Source organism: Emydura macquarii, unplaced genomic scaffold, assembly GCF_026122565.2.
Source record: "Emydura macquarii macquarii isolate MOO-44397 ecotype Brisbane River unplaced genomic scaffold, CSIRO-AGI_Emac_v2 contig_1348, whole genome shotgun sequence".
In the NCBI taxonomy this organism is placed as follows: domain Eukaryota; kingdom Metazoa; phylum Chordata; order Testudines; family Chelidae; genus Emydura; species Emydura macquarii.
In genome coordinates, this window is record NW_027131485.1 from 20,620,912 (window position 1) to 20,643,156 (window position 22,245).

Genomic DNA, 22,245 nt, shown 5'->3' on the forward strand with positions numbered 1-22,245 from the left:
GCTATGTGTATGATATTTTTATGCTGATTTATATTTTATATACAGCAATTGTGAATGGTGCCACTGTAATGCAAAATTAAGTCATATTTGTGGGGTTTTTTTGCAAAAACATTATTCCCACAAAGCCAACTTGCCTAATGGAATGCACAGATTATGAAACGGAAGTACTTAGCAACAAATTTCTGAATGTCCATTTCCTATGTACTATATGGTTACATATGGTATAAGAAGTGACCAGACGAAGAACTTGAAGCAAAAACCCAAAATACTATCCCCAGAAAATTTTTCTTCATCATCACCATTAAAATTCAATGTTAATTAGAAGCCCCCAGAAGGCTAACACCACAAAACTACTTCTCCCAAAAGATCCAGTTAGGTCTTAGTAAAAACCTTGCACAACTTCACTATTTAAGCAGGTCACCAAAAAGAGAGGTAACACAAAGAACAGTCACTTACCTTGTAGAAATTGTGGTTCTTCAAGATGGCTTCTGTATGAAGCCTGTGTGTACACCACTTGAGTACAATATCAGATTCTTTCAGCCAGCAGCATCTGTTGGGGATATGCCTGAGTCCCAAATGACCTTGCGCAGCCCCATCCAAGAGCATAAAGGATGGAGTGGGCCCACTCACCCCTCAGTTCCTTGATCAATACAGAATACTGGAGAAGTAGGACTCCTTTATAGTTGGAAGGAGGTCAGGTTATGGAATCCATACAGACAGAACATCTCAAAGGACAGAGTTACCATAAGGTAAGTAACTGTTCTTTCTTTGAGCAAATGTCCACACAGATTCCACTCTTGGTGACTAACAAGTAGTTGTCTGTATGCTTGGTGGTGGGTAATAGGACTTCTACTTGAACAGTGACTGAGGAAACTCTACCAAAGCTACCACCTGATCTCCCAAGAAGTATCTTGTAAAATGTGTGGACTGAACTCCATGTAGCTGCTCTACAAATTTCAGAAATAGGGACATTATTTGAACAGGCATCAGAGGCCACTGGAGCCCAAAGGAAATGAACTCTAATGTGGCTAGCTGGACCTAACATAGCTAGTTCATAACATGTTTTTAAGGTTACAAGTAGTCCAGGTGGATTCCGGAACAATTGTGTCCTGTTAAGGCCATATGACATTGCCCTTATTATACCAACTGTATGAAGTTTAGTTTCACGTGGCACTGAGGCTTAGAGAAGAATATTGGGAAATGAATAAACTGGTTCAAATAGAATTCCAGAAACAGCTTGGGTGAGAACGCGTGATGAGGCCTGCAAATGATCCTATTCTTATGAGACTGTAAAAAGACACTAGCCATGAAGGATTGGATCTCCCCTATCCTTCCTGTTGATGTACTGCCTACTAAAAAGGCAATCTTCATTTATAAGTGGTATAAAGAAATAAGGGTCTCAGACTCAGTCTTCTATCTAAGAAAAATTAGTAAAAAAAAGTGGTTTTTTTTAAACCAACAGGCAAATTAAAAGCTAAGTAACTAAACTAACTAATCACTAATACTAACTGCAACGGAGTTGCAGAGAAGCAGGTGGACACTGCCTCACTCCCAGAGGTGGCAGGAAGTTGCTGAGGTATTTAGGCCTGTTCTGAGCTTTATGCCCTCATGGGGAGAGTGGAGTGATACACGAGGACTTCGGGTGCAGTCACATCAGATGCTACTGGCCCAAAGAATCTGATCATGCATGCATGGGTGCATGTGCACTAAGAGTGGGATCCATGTGAATAATCACTTTAAGAATCAACAGATTTGATATGCCCCTACACAGTTATCTCAGTAACAAAACACATAAGACTGCCCTCCCCCTCTTTCTCCCCCCGAAGAGAGAGAGAGAGGCCTTTAGCTCAGCTGTCCACACCTTCCTTTTTATGTAGGACAAATCTGTTCCCCAGCCTCAAATTTAATTCTTTGAGAACACATACTTTAAATCTTATCCAAGTGCTGAAGCATCGTGTACACTAAAAGTCAGAAAAGGGACAAGTCTGAAACAATTTTATTTCTCTATGCATCCTCTATCCTCCTCAGTAACACAACAAACAGTGTCATAACCTATAGAATACCAGTAAAAAGAGAATTAGAAAGTAGAAAAGACAAAACCCAGGATAACTGAACAAACTGATATCTGTCTGAGAAATAACTTAATTCTGCCCCTTTACTTTCACTTGTGTTTCCCCAACTGATCACAGAACCCCATTAATTGCCACATGAAAATTCCTTGCTGAATGCATAGATTTTCAATAGCATGGTTGTTGTAAAATTATATAAGTACCCTCACCCCCCTTTAGTCTTATATGAGGTGTGACACTGTCTGGAATATAATTGATCATTTATATTATTATTGATATCAATATTGCAAAATTACAATGAATCTTACAAAATATGCTGTGTCAGGTACCATAGGAAATGTTATAATTTACTAAGTATAATAATATTGTTTATATGTATCAGGTTTGCATTATGAGTTCTAAATATGTATGGTATATTTATATTTCAAACTTGTGCTGTGTTTCTGGGTGACACCCCCAAACAGGATGGCAGCAGCACTAAGCCTGTTTAATGACCCATCAAGGGAACTCAAATTTACAATGAATCCAGTGAAAGATTCATGAATCCAGGGGCTACACCTTATGAGTCATCAGGACATGTAGGAACGAGGAGACTCAGGTTTTTCCATGCCAGGTGCTCTGTGGCTATGTTTGGGACAAAGGAAGTACAAGCCTCATGGCAGCTACACAAGGACTGAGACCCATCTGGGTACTGGATGGGTACTGGATGTACATCCCAGAAACTGTACAAGCCTGCAAACTCCACAATTCTGCTGGGAATCTGATATATATGCACTTTTAAGTAATTTGTATGCATCTGACTGCTTTGATCATCTAACATCTCTCTTCTTATTTGTTTCTTTCCATTTATAATAAACTTTAGCTTTAGTTACTAACGGATTGGCTGGCAGCATGGTATTTTGGGTACATTCCAAACTGATAATGTGGCTGACCCTTTCGGGATCAGGAGAACATTCTGATAAAGAGAACAGAGTTTTAAATAACTTATTTCTTTACTGGACCTAGTTGCTAATTGGGAGCCAGAGAATGAAAAGCAATAGAGGGGGCTGTGTAACTTCTTGTTTTAGCTTCCTGATAACCAGTGTGGGAAATCAGGAGCGCTGTTTGTGACTGGTCGGGGAATCTAACTTCAGTGTTATCCACCAGTTCTGGGAAAATCTGCTCTCCTTTTGCAGCCTGTCCTGACCTTGGCATTTTCTGGTGGGCTACCCTAGGCACGGACGGGTCACATGAGGAATGGGTTCTCTTAGGCCTAGTTTACATAGGTTTATAGAATAGAAGTGGCCTATGGCCCATATGTTCATGATTGACAAGGAAAAAGTCTAACTCATATATGGAATGTTGGATGTCTGATCCTTACTGAGACAGTAAATGGAGTATCCAGTTTATATTTCCATGATGACGGAGGATAGATTCTAATGTGGACCATATATGAACGATAATGTGTAAGATGTTGTGGTCCTATGGCTTGAGACCATGAGACCGCGGAAGACAGTGCTTCTGTCCTTAATGGCAGGGTGACAAAGGAGTCACAGTTCACAGAAGACCAAGACCACCTTTCTCGTGGACAGTGTGGCCCATTGTTAATGTTTAGACAGAGAATGGCAGTTGAGAGAAAGATTTCAGGTTTAAGAATGGTTTTGAAACATATTGCCAGTCATTTCGCAAATAGTTTCCAGTCTACTTGATTCTAACACAGTATTCAAATGCTCAAAATTCTAAAGAAAATAACTTCTCAAATTAGCCTGTGACCTTCTCAAAATTCTCTTAAATATTATGTTTCACCTACTGATTTAAGACTCTTGATTAAAATAAATCTGAATTTTAGACAAGGCTTTTTATCAGATGCAGCTTTACAAAAAAATCCTCAAAAACAGAACATTTAAGAAAAATGAAGTACACCTATTAAGACAGACTTTTTTCATCTATACTCCACTGCTGTTCTGCTCTATAAGATCAAGCTATTTCTATGTTTTTCAGGATGTACATTTTAACTTCCAGGGGCAACACAAAGGATACATCATATTATTTTATCAATCAGTTAAGGATTATGATCAATGCAAATTACTTCACCATAAGATAAGCCTCAAATTCCTCAGGACATCCTCTCTCTAACTTTCATTTTTCTTAAGTCACATTTCATTATAGTATTTCTAAATTTATCAGTTAAGTTGTTTGGACTCCAACTAAATCACATGAACAGAGGCAATGAGTTGCTAATCACTTGAATGTGATAAAAACAAAATATAGCTGTGTAATGACTACACTAAACCTTACCCAATAATTACGTGTTATTAAAAAGCAATAGTAGAAAATAAATGCTTTTCAGTGCTTATTTGATTTTAGGTCACGCCTTTTAAAAGATTTTTAATTTTCTCAATACTCAAAAAATAAGCTTAGAAGGAATGTATGGATATATTTTAAAAATAACCAGTACAATCATTATTAATCAGAACTGGGCACAGACTATGCCATTCTTCATTTTAAAAACTGGTTCTCAATAGTAACTAACACAATGGACACCTACTAAATATGTGAAAACCAGAGCTTTATTGCAAGTTTAGTAAACTAATCCAGACCTTTAGTATAATTAAAGCAAAATGATGCATTGTATATAAAGGAGCAGTTGGAACAGCAACTGTTCAACTTTATTTCAAACACATCATGCTATACTTTATAACAATACACACATTTTGAAAACTATAAACAAGAAAGTTTCAGTTTACCAAGATTTGTGTTTTATAAATAAAAAGCACATTTGCTTCCCCTTTTTGCTTTATTTGAAACCTCTTGCATTCTGAAGAATTACTTAAAACGTATATTAATATCCCGTAACTCTCTCCTACGCAATATTGAAATATTTGTGTGTGAGAAATTCACAAATATTTTTAAAGTTTCTGTGTTGTCTCATGATATTTCTATATGAATAATTCAGATAATGATGGATGTAAATTAGACTTATTACATTAATAGGACAGGTTGCACTGAGCTGTCATTTCATTGACTGATCTTATGTGTTGGGTTTTATTTTGTTTTTTGAGACATCTGAAAGTTCCATTCTGATTTTAAAAAGTTTCTTTTTATAAAATATTTCAATATACATTAATAAACTTAAGGAATATAGCATTTAAGATAATGAACTGGTAGGCTTTATTCAGCCTCCTCACAGAATAGGAATTTCTACATGTTTTTCCACACAACTAGGTGAAACTAATTGAATAGTAGAAATGGAGACTAGAACAAACAGCATCTGCAGAATCCAAAATTATCATGCATGTTTCTGTTTCTAACTTCCACCAGCAAAATATTTTCCTGTTAATACATTCTGGAAATTCACCAAAAGCTTACCGGTAATATTTGCTTTTAATTAATCTGACAATGGTACTGGATAGTGCCCAAGTACTGACAAAGAAGAACTGACGTACTGTATAGCAAGCTTACATAAGTGTTCTCACAGATTGAAGGTGTTGCTATAGCTCTTAAATGCGAAAGACAAGTACTTATTTTATTTTTAAACTGTGACATTTTATCTTAAAAAGAAGAAAGCATATTTCCTGGGCAACATATTAAAAGGGAAAAAAGCATCCTGCACACTTGACATACTAAAAAGTATGCATGTGCACTGCAGAATATTTAGTGTATTGTAGCATTGCCAGTTAGCGTACAGCAATCTACTGTGCTGTAGATTCACACCCTGGCTTGCCACACACTAGTCTCTACATAGACAAGCCCCTCTTAGTCAGTCAATGGCATATTTTCTTCCAATTTTTAACAGTACTTGTGGACCCGGGCCTCCACAATTTTTTGATAAATGTACAGTTCACATATTGATAAAACTTTTATTTACACTTTAAAGTACTAGATGTAACACACATTATATCTAAATACTTGCTGGCCAAATGTGGCAAAACATGAAGTTTGTGTACAGAATTATTTTAATTATATTAGATTAAAATTTCATCCAGGTTCATGAACAAGTCAGCTCCCTCTCCTTAGTTTGCACATAACTTTAACATTATCTAAATTCACTTGCTTTTCTCCCATGAAATACATAAAAGGATTTATCCTCACATTGCCATCTCCTCCCCATTTGACTGGGTGAGGAACATTCATTGGACTGGAAGTGGGAAAGACAGCCCAGAAAAACCAGGGAGAGGGACAGCTCATGCCTGAGAATGTAGGGCTTGGCCCCACCTCCTCCACACACTGTCCACCTCCCATTGGCCATCAGGGAGAGAGCTAGGAGCTGACTGGCTCTGCACTCCCTTCCCCCATTAATTTAAATCTCTTCCCAGACTTTTGGAACTCGTCACCCCCTTTAGTTGCCCCACCCTTCCTCCTCCCCTGTAGTTGTTGTTGCAGTACAAGAGTATGTTTTGAGAATACTGTGGATATGACACCTGTTTTGGAATTGGGAAGGAATTTTTCCTGTTGGGTCAAATTGGCAGAGGCCCCGTGGGTTTTTTCACCTTCCTCAAAGCATTAATTGATTATGTTTCCTTATGTACTTAAACTGCATTTATTTAAAAATTAATATAAATAATTAAAAATAATGCAGCTACAGGCATCAATTTGGGGGCCGGGAGGGATGAATTCATGTCTCAATGTTCAGCTCAACATCTGAAACACCCATAGGCAATGAATGGTCCAGATGTTAACAATTAATGCACCTTTGAAATATCATAGATAAGGATTGACTTTTAAATGAGTCTTGACGCATGGAATGTATGATCACTTAAAATGAGCTTGGACAAAACATTTTATAAATGCGATTTTTCTGATTAACCACACCCCAGGAATGTTAGGTTGACAGCAACACTTTCTTTTATGCAAGTCATGATTATTTTCTTAAAATTCAAGCTCCTTCATCCACTTTGCATACTCCCCAATGGCTAAATTAGAGCCTTTTAATGAAAAAGCCAGCTGAAAAGTTAAACAGACTTCCTTGTCCCTCTCTAATAGTTCTAGTCTGTCACATTTTATTTTTTCCAGAAATAACTAAACCAATGCTGAAAAAGAAAACTGAAAGCTGCCTGCAGTTTTCCTAGTAATTTCAGTTTTTTTTTTTTTTTGTAAAATACACCAGTTCTTTCACAAATATAAATTTTCCCATAAAGATGATTACATTATCCAAAATAATAGTTATTTTAATAGATCTGAGCTCTGAAATCAAAATTCTCGTTACAATTTGATAAGGAAAGCTATGAACAATCACTTAGTTTATGAAGAAATGACTTTATGGAGTAAAATAAACAGCAACAAGAACTTAAAATTTACATCTTGCTCTACAAAACCAAAACTAGACTTTGAAAAAAATTAACAAAACAGAGGGGAAATATTATTAATTGCTGACAGTAGCCATGAGACATCTTCACATAATCAGGATTTCTGGCAATACATAAAACTCATTATTTATTACCTGTATTGCACAAGTGCCCAAAGGTCTCGGCCAGGATCAGGGCCTGTTATCCTATGTATTATACAAACACATAGAATGACAATTGCTCCCCAAAGGAGCTTAGAGTCACACTGGTGTGGAAAAATATTTCAGACACTTTCCCTTCCTAGTTAATACATATTAAAAATGGAGCCTTTAAAACCTTTCAGGAGCCTACCAAACCAATACTGCTCATCAGATATTAAAATGCCTCCAAGACCAAGTTCACAAATTTGGGGTGCTTTGATGCAAAGCACTAGGATCTATTTTAGTAATTCTTGAAAGGAAGTCTTTAAACCTTCGGTGTTGAGACTGACGAAGGTCTTAAAAGACAATTATAGCATTATTGACCCTTTGCCATAAATTGTTACAAAGCACAGAAAACTTCTAAGCAGCGACAAACAGACATTGAGCTAAATATTGGTTAGGTGAACAGGATGCTAGCTGGAGCACTCTTTGCAGTAGTCTCTTGACTATGACAGGATTACTTGAGGTAGGCTGGAAAATGAAGGATCCACAATGGGAGATAGCATGTGCTGCAAATACTGTATAAACTAGTAATCTGAAGGGTTGTCCACACATCCTAGTCAGCAGAACATGCTTTTGTGAGAGCATGGTGCATCAGTCAGCCTCTGAAACATTCATTATCTTGAACCCAAAGCTGAAATCCTGCTCCACTGTTGTGTAGGGGGGCACTCTCTCTATGTTGCCCTTCTCAAGTTCTCTTCTTGTATCTCAACACATTGTTTTTAAAATGACATTTTTTTCATTAAAGACCTGCTTCTAAGCACCATTTTTAATGAAGATATAAAATAAAGGTGTCTACAGATTCTGGTACAGGACAGTTAATATCTACTATAAACTTTTATAATCTTAATAGAACTAGTCAGAACATAGTTTCTTTGCTTATCAGAAAAATTCCAGTTTCTGGTGGAAAAAAAACCCCATGAACTATTTTGGCTGAAAACCAAAATATTTTATTCTCAAATGCCTCCAGTGCCTAATGGGAGCTGTAGTTTGGGTGCCTCATGCTCCCATTCTCTATATGCCAGGATCCCTAGTCTGATTACTTCTTCCATAATGCACCACATCTTCCCCCTTAGTGAGTGGAAGTGGTGCATCATGGCAGCCTCCTGGCAATGGTGAATCACGGGAGATGAGGTCTGGCTGGGGAGCCTGGCCCCACAAAAGAAAATGGGAGTATGAGGCATTTTAACTACAACTCCTACAAGACACCATTGGCACAATAAAATCAAAATATTTTCTGTGGACAGGAGACACTTCAACAAAAATGTTTAATTGAAAATCCAATTTTCTGTTAGAAATGTATGTCTTGAAACTGTTTTTCAGCAGCCTAAGATATTTTCTGTTGGATGCAGACCACCATGGTTGTCCATGCATTTGTTACCTCAAGACTAGACTATTGCAATGCAGTCTGTATGGGGCAAGCCCTTAAACCCATTTACAGAGTGAAGATGGTGCAGAACACAGCAGTTCGCTTATACAGCAGGCATACTCCAGATACTCCAGATACAGTTTAAGATACAGTTTAAGATACAGTTTAAGCAGTTGATTATGACCTGTAAAGATCTAAATGACCTGAGACCAGCCTGAGAGATTATCTCTATTCTTCCCATCCCCCACAATGCCACACTGTCAGATATGGTCAGCAAGAACACCTGTTATAAAAGAGGGGGCAACTAGCAGGATGTTCTCTGGCAGAGCTCTTTGATTTTGAAGCTTCCTCCCTCCTTGGTCCAAAAGTGTCAGAATTTGGTGACCTTATGAGCATGATGCAAAAGTCATCTGTTTGATAGGGGGTTTTGGAGACAACTGAAGGTATGCTTCCCACAAAGATGAAGGTGGTAGAATGGAGTTTTTGTAGGCATCTGAGTGGTTAACTTACTATTGAAATAAATTATTTTATATCCACAAATATTTCAGTAAGGATCATACGAAGTATTTTTAACCCAGGACAATTTCAACAGTAAAGCCTACAGAGTTTTAATGATGAATGGTTCAACTAACCATGATGCTTTAAGAACCATATTGATGTAGATGTATTGCGTATGTGTAGGAGAAATCAGAAAATATTTGAGTGTTAGAGTATACTTTAAGAGAAAATTATTTAGCTTGTAATTCTGCTTCTCTGATGATATCTTACAAAATTCTCGGGTCTTATTCCTTACCATGACACTGTTGAGGCTCACCTCATTCTCAAGTTTTTTGATCCTTGAAGGCAGCAACAGTAAAGTAGAGCACAAGTGGCCATCTCATACTACACCCTCCCAGCTATATAAATTGCCCTCTGGGTATGGAGTAGTTCCAGTGAGTTTCTTCAAATGAACAGGCCCCCAGAAAGTTAAGCCAATTCAAGATGTACACATACTTAACAGAAAATATATTATTGCCACGGTCTTGAAAATTCAGCTGCTATTTTATAAAGCTATGGTGTGGGATATGGGCATAGCACAGCTACGATCAGAACTGATGCATGGACATCAAGTTTCTTGGAAAGAGCGTTGATCTTCCTTTTACACCAATTTGAAAGAATTGTACATTTCATAAATGGTACATTTCCTGTTGATGACATGAATGGATACTTAAAAACAAGACATCAGACAGGATCCTCCCCTACATAGTCAATCCATAATATCAAAGTCTGCTGTAGTCCCCATGGCAATCAGTCACAGATGTGTAAAAAAAACAAACAAAACTGGATCTTTAGCTGCTCTCCAATACCTTCAACAGCGACGATAGATGAAAATTAAAACTACTCAAGGAGATTGAACGATCGCCAATCACAAGTTTATGAGAAAGGAATGTAGACAGCTGAAACAAAGATCAGTGTCCTTATACATTTATTTATATCTCAGCAAAATGACTATTTTTAAAGAATCAACAGTCCAGTGAAATATGTTGTAAGGTCTAACAGAATGTACATAGACCCTTTGGCAAAATACATAAACTGCTAACTAATTTCTGAAAATTGGATCAAAAAAATCTTAAATAATATATGAAAAATGGTTTGTCAAAAATCAAATTTTCATGAGACTATAAGAATTCAAGAAAGATGTTAAGCAAACATTTTCTTCTTTTATCATATTACAAGCATAACCAAAACAAAATCTGTGGCGCACAAGCTACCCTGGGCACAATATTCAACAACACAGTAAAAATATTCATGTGGCCCTCAATACAGCAGCTGAGTACACATTCTTGATGCCATTCTTCCCCACCCTCGTTATTGCCATAATTTTGAGAACAATCCTCTTCCTATTAAAGTCTTAGCAAAATTCCTATGGACTTCGATAGGCTAGATCAGGCCTGAAGTAAGGGTCATAACAGAAAGGACAGCATGTTCTATAATGAACGGAACCATGATGGTAAGAGGGAAGCAACAGATAAGGATGCAAATCAATAGTGACAATAATGAAATGACAATAGTGACAATAATAGAAAAGAAGCCTGGGAACATCAGCCCAAAACCTTCTGATTCAGAGCAAGGATGTGAATCCAGAAGGTTATTCCACAGTGAGAAAAGGCTGATGATCTGTATATCAGAGACTGGAACAGAAATGACAACCAAATATTAATTTGTAGATGTCAAAGAGATTTTTTTGGTTTGTTTTGGGTTGGGTTTTTTTAGTATTCCACAGTCAAGGATGTTATCAGGTCCGCCTGCTTAGGAGCTCTCACATGGGCAATCTCTTTCAACTCAGAGTAGAATCGACAGATCAAGGTCTCCTGGTTTTCAATAGAATCTTTTAGACCTAAGTATAACATTCATAATCAAGTGCCGCAGCAATCCAGAGTCAGGCTGTTGGCTAGAAGAACTCCAAACCTGGGGGAGACATCTGCCTCTAAGTAGAGTCAGGAGAACAAGTAGTTTGGAAAGCAGGACTTTACAGATATTAATACCACGCTCATTATATTGAATAACGGAATTGCCAATCTCTAACCATGGCCACTGACAGCAACCTGGTATCATCTTGGAAACATGTAGAAGCGCCTGCTTTTGATGCAGCAAAGGAGAGCAATATTGATGTTATGATAGCTGGCAAATCTTGTTTGCACTGCGGCCAAGAAACAAAGCTCACACATTATTAAGTATAGGTGATAGATGTTTCAACCTTATGTGTGACTGTTCCTTCCAAGATGAGAAGAACTGAAGCTAGATTTACTGAAATCTTCTGAAATGCAGGGCCAATGCCTCCATTGAGTGCTCTACTGGGTTAAAGAAAAGCAAAAGGATGGGAGCCTCTAGGTTTTTCTATTCTCCTTACAAGGTGGAAGGGGGCTACCAGTGGCACTACTCAATCCTAGACACTCTATGTTCCATAGAGGAGCCACTCCAGAGCTGAACCAGAAAAATATCTATCCTGGCTCAGAACTGAAAGCTTGTTATAACTCAAGGTCAGGAGCCTAGAGCCAAATAATGTTCTATAAAATATCTTCCTTTGTGAGAAGTCAAACACCTGAATCCATCACTACATTTATAACATCAGATTATGGAAATACCAATGTGGGCATCATGGCTGCTCACATACACCTCTAAATCCAACCTATAGTGCTCTATCATCTCTGAAGAATCTTGACAATCCCCTATTAATTCCCTAAGGAAGTAAAAGGATTCTAAATGTCTCATTTTTGCTTTTGCATTCATTGGCTATAAAGAAGCTCTGAAGACAATATGCAGTCCCTTCTGACACCAGAACCCATTTGTCCTACAAGAACTGGGTAGTACAGAAATCTTCAAATCCATGAGATCTCAGAATTGATGAAACTGAGATGGGAACAGAACCCTCACATCCTCAAGAAGTTTCTGATCAAAATGACACTTTTTTTAGTCTATCAGAGTCTCAGAAGGTATATTCCCATAAATCTGTGCCTGAACAACTGAATTTCTTCTAAACAACTTAGCCATTAGGGAATGGCTGTGAGAGGAGAAGAATCTCAACACACACAAACTACAACACACACAATCAAGCAAAGAGACAGCTCTGGAACTGACTAAAATGGCTTCTAAGGCTTCTGACAGTAAGAGTCTAAGAATTGATCTGTCCCTCTTTTGTAGCAATCAGGGTGAGAGTGTGAGAGACAGCATCAGAAGAGGAAAATCCCTCTCCTAGACAAGCAAGGCATTGAGTGTGCCACTCTCAAAATGACCAAGCAGAAAGCAAAACATTAAAACATTCCCCTCTAGCTAAGAGATCCACTATCCTGGATCAGATCAGAAGTTTGCAATGTGTTTCCCCTTTCCAGTGTTGAGAGGACTTCCACAATGGATTCTTTGCTCACACTACTATATAGGGCACTGAATCAGTAAAGTAAGCGGTTCTGAAAAAATTATGGTATTGGAACTGCAATCCCAGAATTTACTAACCTGGTTGGACCTGGGATATCAGTAGTGAGGAGCTACTAGACCAGTAGCTCTCAACCTTTCTAGACTACCATACCCCTTTCAGGAATCTGATTTGTCTTGCGCACCCCGTAAGTTTCACCTGACTTCAAAAGTACTTGCTTACAAAAATCAGACATAAAAATATAAAAGTGTCAAAGCACACTATTACTGAAAAACTGCTTACATTCTCATTTTCACCATATAATTATAAAATAAACCGATTGGAATATAAATATTGTACTTACATTTCCATGTATAGTATGTAGAACAGTATAAATAAGTCATTGTCTGTATGAAATTTTAGTTTGTACTGACTTCGCTAGTGCTTTTTATGTAGCTTGTTGTAAAACTAGGCAAATATCTAGATGAGTTGATGTATCCCCTGGAAGATCTCTGCATACCCCCGGGGTACCCTTGGTTGAGAACCACTGCTCTAGACAAGTGACTCTTAATAATCAAATGTGTCAGATCCTTATGCTGGAACCCAGGCAATCAGATCCTTTCTTGGCCATCATGCACTGAAGTCCTTCATGTTTGCCTGTTGAATCTGGATCCAGGCTCATTTTTGGCTGCCAGTTTCTGCTGCAGGCTCGGCTTGGAACACTGGAACTGAATCCATAACTGTCAGCCACACGTCTGTACTTAACTGTCAAATCCAGATCTTCCCTCCACTCCCTTTGGGCCTTGTTGTGGATCTGCATCCAAAGCTTGGCTGCCCCAGATTAGGGCTTTGAAGATCCAGTTCTTTTGGAAGCTAGATACAATGGCCAGAGCTTAAGGTACATAACCACACCTCCTAAGTCCACTTGACAGATGTAGGGATCTAGCCAGCAACTGGAACCTCAAGTTAATGCTGAATTTACATATGGCTACTTAGTCAAACAGGCCTGAGAACCCTCCTCAGTCAATAGGGTTTTGTGAGTTGGCTCAGTCTGCTCCTGTGGACGTGCCCCTGAAAGCGGGGAGCAGCGTCCAGGTTTCTCCCTCTCTGAGTCCTCCTAAGAGGGGGACCACCCCTCCCGGCTACCTCCCACCGGGAGCAGTCTTGAGCCCCTGTTCCGGGCTAGGTTAGCAGTCTCAGGCCAGGCCCGCAGGCTGGCCGGGTAAGCAGGCCGCTCTCTGGAGCGGTATGGCGCGGGAGGCTCTCTCCCAGGGTTGTTAGGGAAGGGGATAGGGGGACGCAGGCCCGCCCGTCTCCACTGCGTCCCAGCCCAGGACCCTTGCCATGGCAAAGGCGTTTGCCACGGGGCCGGTGGGGCTCCTGCCGCAACACGCCACCCGGGTTGTGCCCGACTCAGCCACGAACCTGTGGCTACCCTGGGCTTCTTCCTCCCCGAAACCCCCAGTACCTGCTTCCTCTGGGTCGCTGGGGCATGGTAGTCCTACTAGGCCCTCCTCATCCACGGGTGGCAGCACTGGCAGCTCCATGCGCTCATCCTCGGAGGGCAGCTCTTCCAGGTCCTTGGGCCCCCAGGCCGCGGGCAGGGCCGGTAAGTTCTCGGGGTCCCAGGCTCTGTACTGCTCCGGCGGGCCCGCCTCCGGCTCCCAGGCCGCGGGTGTCTCCGGGGGGTTCTCCTCGGGCTCGCAGGCCATGGGGAACCCCGATGGGCCTTCTTTTGGCTCCCAGGCAGTGGGGTGCTCCGGTGGGCCCTCCTCCAGCTCCCAGGCAGTGGGGAACTCGGGTGAGGCCTCCGCTGATCCCCAGGGGTTAAGGCCGGCCGCTCCCTCTCAGCGTGGCTCTCCGGCCTGGCCTTAGCTGGGAGCTCAGGAAGAGAAGCGTCCTTCCCCCTCAGCCGTCTTTCCTTTACTGAGCTGCCAGGCCTGGCTTTTAAAGGCCTGGCTCCGCCCTCCTGCTTCCAGTCAGGTGGGGACCCTGGGGCCTTTAAAGGCCTGGCCCCACCCACCTGCTTCCAGCCAGGGTTTCCCCTTGGGGGCGCTATCAGCCAGGGTGGGTCTGACTCCCTCTCTGGGTCCTCCTCAGAGGGGGACCACCCCTCCCGGCTACACTAACTAACTATAAGCAAAATTTCCCCCCAAAGGGCATGGAGAGAGGAGGGGAGCAAAGCAATGAGATCTGATTTTGCTGCACATTCAATATCTAGAATGAACTAAGAAGTGGCTGGGGCCCCAATCCTTTTTAGACTCTCAGAACACAATGGGAAAAGGAAGCAGTGAGTAGCCCCAACAAACAACTTTCTAGAAGTTCACCGAGTACATGCCTTGATCCCACAAGTGGAAATATAAAGGCCACTCAAAAAACTGCTTCTATACTATAGTGTTACCCCAAAGTATTAAATTTATTTATCAACTGGTTATTATAGTATTTAAAAAGAGTTATGGGAGTGTTAAAATGTATTTATATTTTCCTACCCAAGCAGAATCTTCATACATTTTAAATTATTCAGAATAACTTTTGTTATAAAATTGTCTACCATTCTCTCTCAAAAGCAAATGTATTACCAAATCAGAAGTAAATCAATGCTAATATTCCAATACAAGTAATTTGTTTATTTGTAATTAGAAGATTGCATGATTTGTTTTGATAGTAACAGACTACTGGTAGCATTATACACATCTACACAGGAAGTCTGGGTTTAATTTTCTAAGGCAATCTCTTCCTATTCCTTCTGGAATATGACCAACTTTCGTGAGAGGATTTAAAGAAGGGAAAATAGGGGTGGCCTGATGACACCGTATGGGATACAGACAAACCACAGTGTAAAGATAATTAGCGTGTAGGTGCTGTTATGGAGTTACTGAAATTGATATAATGTAAAATCAAAACGAGAATTTAGATTTTTTGTAGCAGTTAAAATACTCGACAACTAAAAGTATGAGTAAGAGCCAAATATTTATATGAACATATTGTAGAAGCAAAAATATAAATAAGGATTAATGCTTTTAGCTTCTTAAAGGTTGTCCAAATGTGTGTCTCCAAACAGAAAATCATTAAGACAAAGAACATTCAGATCCTTTTGCTGAGGAATCCTGACAATTTAAAAATTATCAGTTCCATTCACTTTTGTCAGAACAGTAGAATATACATTCCTTTTTGCACGGTTCTTTTTCTACGCTAACTGTCCTTTAGTCTTGATCTTCCTATAACCTTTTACTTTTTAAAATTAATGCTGATTGAATTTTCTTGAAGCATTTCATAAAAAGGTTAAATTACTTCATGATTTCATCAGTTTCCTTAGCCACTTCAAGATGTCCCCATTTATGACTAAACTGCAGGTGCATTGTTTATTTTAGTGCATGTAAACTAAGCCACTGAATCAAACAAAGTGAGGAAAGATTAAGATTCAAGTTAGCGAGGAAGGAACTATAGGACTGTTTCTTGTAGAACATTCCACTTTCCATCTTCCTCCATGAATATAATTCTGTAGTTCACAAGAATTTCTGTAAACAAAGTGAAATTTCTTCCCAAAAATATCAACCGTAAATCTTTTGACTGATTTTTTGATTCTTAGAAGGGTTAGCATAAATTTAAACATTTTTTAAACTGTATTTGGTGTCCCAAAGTAAGATATTTAGGGTGAAACCCTAGCCCTACTGAAATAAATACTAAAAGTCTGATTGACTTCAGTGGGGCCAGAATTTTACTCAATCTCCAAATCTCATAAAACACTGAATATTAATTAGAAATACTTTCAAAATAAAGCTCTTATCTAGTAATGCATAATCAGATGTGGTTAGGAGTCCCAATTTACTACATACAGTATGGGTTCAGAGTGACCACATATAAACTAGAAACCTATTTACAGACAAACATGAATCAAAATATCATTAAAATCCAGTAATGGACTGTTCTTTATAAAGTTAGAATAATTTAGTCACTAGAACTCATAATTTTTCATACACATTTTTAGCATTTTGCAATTCCCTAGGGTCTTGTCTTCACTAGAAAATTTAGGTCAGTTTAACTACATTGGTCAGGGTGTGAAAAATCCACACCTCTGAGCAGCATTGTTAAGCCGACATAACTCCCTGTATAGACACTTCTGGGTCGACGGAAAAATTTGTCCATCAACCTAGCTACCACCTCTTGGGGAGATGGATTACATAAAATCAATGGGAGAACCCCTTCCATTGGCATAGGTAGCATCCACAATGAAGTGCTACAGTGGTGCAACTGCAGCTGGGCTACTATAGCATTTTAAGTGTAGACATAGCCTAAGTAAGGTTCAACCACTGGAAAATAGAGAAATTTAACAATTATTAGACTGTTAAACCCTATACAGTTTTCCCTGCTGCCTAAAAAGTGGTTGTGACCATTTGGAGAATGTGTTTATGTATATTGTGTGAATTCAGTTTACTATTTGGGACCCCACGTCAGACTACAAACTCCATTTTGAATGTGGGGCTTGGTTGCCTTCTCTGCTGTCTTTTGCCTCCACATTGAGCTAAAACCCACAGGAAGTGACAAAATAAATTCTTGCACCTGGCACAGGGCTAACAATGGAGGGGCATTAAACTTTGATAATTGTCCACTAATTGGAGCACCCCCGGACAAAGATAGCTACCATTGACTACAAACCCATTTTCCAAATCTGCACTCCAGGTGGGTGGTACCTAGGCAACAGCTCACCTGGTAGGGTGCTTTGATCATCTGACATGGGCTACTGAGGGGTCACCTGACAAAGGAGATTAAAGATTATAAGGTCTCTCACTAGCCATCTGAGAACGAAAGAGACCAGAAGCAGAAAGTCATCTGCAGAAATTAAAGGAGACTCCATGTTCTGAAGAAGAAGCCATATGCAGAAGTGAAGGGAGAGAAGATGATCCTGGACCTCTTAAAAGACTCTGACTTAAAACCAAGGAACACTCAAGAGTGGTGAGGAAGCTGATGCAGGGAAATGCATATGGGTGTTTTATTGTTTTGTCTAAATGTGTATATTTCTTGTGCTATCAAAAGAAAAGAGTGGCAAATTTTGGAACTTCTGCAAAACCTGTGTGTTATGTGCTTCAGCTATCACATGTCCCTGAATAAGTGAACTATAAGCCAGAGTGTCCACAAAGAGGAATTCCAGAAAGGGAGTGATAAGCAACTGAGGAGGCTGGGGAGCCAGCATTAGTCACAGAGCCCAGGCAGTTGTACTGCAGGGGTCTCACCTCTCAGAATAGGGGCAGGCAAGACTAAGGATCTGTACTCCAGGAATGAGACTAGAGAGACACGTTCAGTCTCAGGAAGCTTAAAAGCACACAGCTCTAGTATGGTGGGACCCAAACAGTAGAATGGTGTGTGTCAAGAAGGGGGAGCCTTATCAGTGCTGTGACAGTGGCCTTCTACCATGCTTTACTTTTTCTACTCTATCTCCTTTTCTTTAAATCAGTGATTCCCAAACTTGTCCATATTGTGAAGCACACAACAGAAACAGCTCACAGACCATCTCTTCCTCTCCCATGTATAACTTTGTAATGTCCCTGTGGCAAATACACAGAAGAGTAATACTGATGTATTTTAGCTTATTATACGTATTTTTAACCTTTGAAAAAAGTTACCACCATCATAATTTCATTTCTCTCTCCTGTCTGTTGCAGTTCTTTAATATGAAAAAGAGAGCCAATACCAGGTGACCACCGAGCTCTCTTCAGACCACCAAAAGGGGCTCCTCTTCCCTCCCCTAATACAAAAACCTCTTGATTTAGGATTATAAAATACATTTTGGACTGTACTGAAAAATTTACTTTCAGACTACTTAATCTGAACCATTTTTAAATTTTCAAAAACTTTTCCCTCTATTTTAATCTTTAAAACAAAATTTAAATGAAGCAAGGTGACAAATGCCACACTGTGATTACTGAAGACTGAAGTCCTCTATCCACAGAACATGTGCAACATAAGCTGCAGCAGCACACTGCTCTGCCAAAGAGCTCCAGTCCCTACCTGGAGGACCCTAAATTTACAAGCAACTAAACATGATAGGATGTTCAGGGATACATCTACAAAGCCTGCAACAGCATGCCTCCCAGCCAAGGTTGACAGACTTGGGTTTATGTGGTTTGCACTCTAAAATTAGCTGTCTAGAAAGAACTTTGAAGTCATGACTTGGGCTCTGAAACCTAGGATACAACAGTCTCATGCAGAATGACAAGATTACTCACTCCTCCTATATAAAAGGGCAGAAAAGACTAAAGGGGCATTAACTTAAATTTTTTAATTTAACCTATAAATTTGGGGAGGGTATTTTCAAATATTTTATTAGTGTGGTGTCTGAAAATTATAATGCTCTAATCAGACTAATTCTGTAGTCTAGATTCCATCCGTCTACTTTAAGAACCAATTCCTCGTGATCAGAGGATGAAGAAGAGCTCTGTGTAGCTCCAAAGCTTGTCTCTTTCTCCAACAGAAATTGGGCCAGTAAAATATATTACCTCACCTATCTTATGTCTCTAGCTTACTGTGGAAATTTTGCAGTGTCCGTGTCAGATAGGATGTTATTTTAAAAATAATTCGTAAACTTAAAAAGCAGAGAACAGATCTGAATCTGAATTCCAAAGAAATAGTCACAGTTGGTTGATGATGTTACTGTGGAAGCCTTCTTTGCAATGTAGCCTTGTCAATAATGATTAATACAAACCTAACAGAGATCACTAAAGATTATTCCTCTATTCAAGTATTCAACTGTTAAATGATATTGTGATATTCAAGTATTAAACACTCTCCATACTAACACCTACTGCCACTAAATATTCAGTTATTACATCTACTTCAACCAATTGTATTCAAAGTCTAAAACACAGTTAATTCTTAAAACCTGTTCCCAAACTGATATGCTATAACACTTTTTCAAGCAATCTTTTGCAGTAGGCATCAAAGTTGATTCTTAGCTGACCAAGAATGCTACCTGTACAAGGCATCTGAATGTCTTCCCTTCACTGGAAAAATAAAGTATCACATACTCAAAGTAAGCGCTACAAGCTAGTCCTGTAAGTCAAAAAAGCTTGAACACATTCAAAAAATTATTTCATTTTGCTTGTTTTTCCAAGATTCTTTTGCATAATATCACAAAGCTCTCTCTCTCAACTGTCACTATATAGTTGCTTCCATGATGTATTTAAAAAAAAAAAAAAAAGTCAAAGACATATACCTTATTTCCAAAATTGCATGATCTTACAAAAAAAACCCAAAAAACTAATTTGCTTTAAACAGCTGGACCCACTAAATTGTGGTTGGAAAAGATTTAAAATACTAAATTGTAATTTTAATTGTATATTAAGTATACAAAATATTTTTAAAAGGCTTATTTTAATTTAGCAGATAAGAGAGAAACTGCATTCACTGTGGAATCTGAGCCCCATCTCTGTTATATTAGAATCTTTAAATGCTAACTTGTCAAAATGTAAACTTGTCAAACATGTTTCAAAATGCCTCAGATAAACCTATATAGAGAACTTGAAAAATCTACCCAACAAACTACTAGAGTTAATGAATAAATTATTAGATGATTACTGGTGAAGTTGATCAAATAATATATTCATCAAATACATTCTGATCAAATCTGCTAACTATATCCCTTGCTTTCACATTATCTTCTTTGGCTTAATTACACTTTCTTCTTCTTTCCTATAACAGATCATGGTTAAGGCTGTGAGTCTGTCATGGATGCCACAGAAGTCACGGACTCCGTGATTTCTGGATACCTCTGTGAAATTATGCTATTCAGCTTCCACCCTGTGCGCTGGGGCAGCGGGCCTGAAGCTCTCAACTTCTGCGGGGATCGAAGCCGCCGCTGCCAGACCCTGGAGCTCGGAGCCACCGCAGCCTCCAGGCTCAGCTGACGGACCTCACAACCTCCAGACTCAGTTACGGGTAGACCCCAGAACTCCGAGCCACCAAGGGGGAGTTCGGAGTCCCAGCACTGGGGGAAACGGGCTGGAGGTGATTGTTGGACCCTTCTCCTCCCGTAGTGGGGTTAGGGCTCTCATCTCCTCCTTGGTCTCCAGTAACGCCCTCAGCGCTCCCCATTATTTTTAGTAGAAGTCATAGACAGGTCATGGGCTTCTGTGAATTTATGTGTATAGCCCGTGACCTGTCTGTGATTTTTACTAAAAATAACTGTAACAAAATCTTAGCCTTAATCATGGTGCAACTCTTGCTCTGGTCACCGCAGCACTGTTTCCTCTTTTCCTTCTCTACCATTCCACCCCCTTCTTTATTTTTATCCACCCCATATTGTGTTCTTTATGAATTTCTCTTACAATGTCCGTCTCTAATTTCATTTTCCATTTCTCCCGCCAAAACCCTTCTATATACCATTCTTCCTTTCCCTCTCTTATACCCACCTCCACAACTATGCATGCACAGAAACTTCCAGGGATTCAGTCACACACAGGTACTGGGATTTTTATGGATCTATGGATTTTATATGGATTTTTATGGATTTAGGGAGTTGGGGAAGATGGATGCTGAGATTCCTAACAGGAATGCTGTCACTGGTTCTTGTCACAGGGTATCCAATCTTTTATATCAGCCTCTGGCTAGGAAGTGTGTGATACACTTGCAACTGCCCCAAACATTCATAAAAGCAGCATTCTCTCTCTGTTCCCTTCACCCCAGTGATTCCTGACAGCTAAGAGAGTGAAGCTTTTAGGTTGCAGCAAGGGAAAGAAACCTCCCTCCGTACTCTATTCCTCCCCCAGTCTCAGTTTTGACTGAATAGTTTCAGCACCTTGCTCTGCTACTGCTCATAGTGACAACAGAGTGCAACTGACTGGATTCTTGTCAATATCACTGCTTCCAGAGGTTCTATACAGCTGCAGAGATAGTCAGTTGGAGCTATCTGCAGACATAAGGCAAGTATACATGGTAATGTTACATGGATGTCGTTCATTCACTCTAAATGCAGTGATTTAACAGAGATGATTCCACACCACTTTGTTGTAGTACTTACATGATTTATCATTGAGTCCACACAGCTCTGTGTTGGTTCGAATTAATAGTTTAGCATTCTAGGCAGATGTCCTATGATGCACTGTTCTTCAACTCCGCTCTATGATTTTCATGTGGTTCATTCATTTTGGGATGGATACCAGAAACTACAGGAAATTCTGGGACCTGGTGTCAAACTAACAAGCTCCCATGGTTTCTCTCCTGGCAGCTGTTCATTTTTCCCAACACCATTTCTGAACTTGTGTCAAGCAGCATGGAGGACCCAGCACTGAGCACTGTCATCGTGACAGTCATTAATATGAACAGAATGATGCTTATTCATTTTGAGTTGCACAAGTTGACAAATTTGACTCTGTGGTTTCACAGGGGTGTTGATACTCTGGTGACATGGCTACAGGAGAAGAAGGAAGATGAAATTGAGTAGTTACTTCTGCACAGCATG

General features: G+C 39.6%; 1 protein-coding gene across 1 annotated transcript in view; it reads right to left on the minus strand.

The window, feature by feature from the left end:
* MRTFB (myocardin related transcription factor B) overlaps positions 1–14,287 on the minus strand; it is a 174,972-nt gene extending 160,685 nt beyond the window's left edge. The window contains exon 1 of the mRNA XM_067551349.1: positions 14,260–14,287. The gene's annotated coding sequence lies outside the window, so the exon portion shown is untranslated. The remainder of the gene's footprint in view (positions 1–14,259) is intronic.
* Between the last annotated feature and the right edge of the window lie 7,958 nt (positions 14,288–22,245).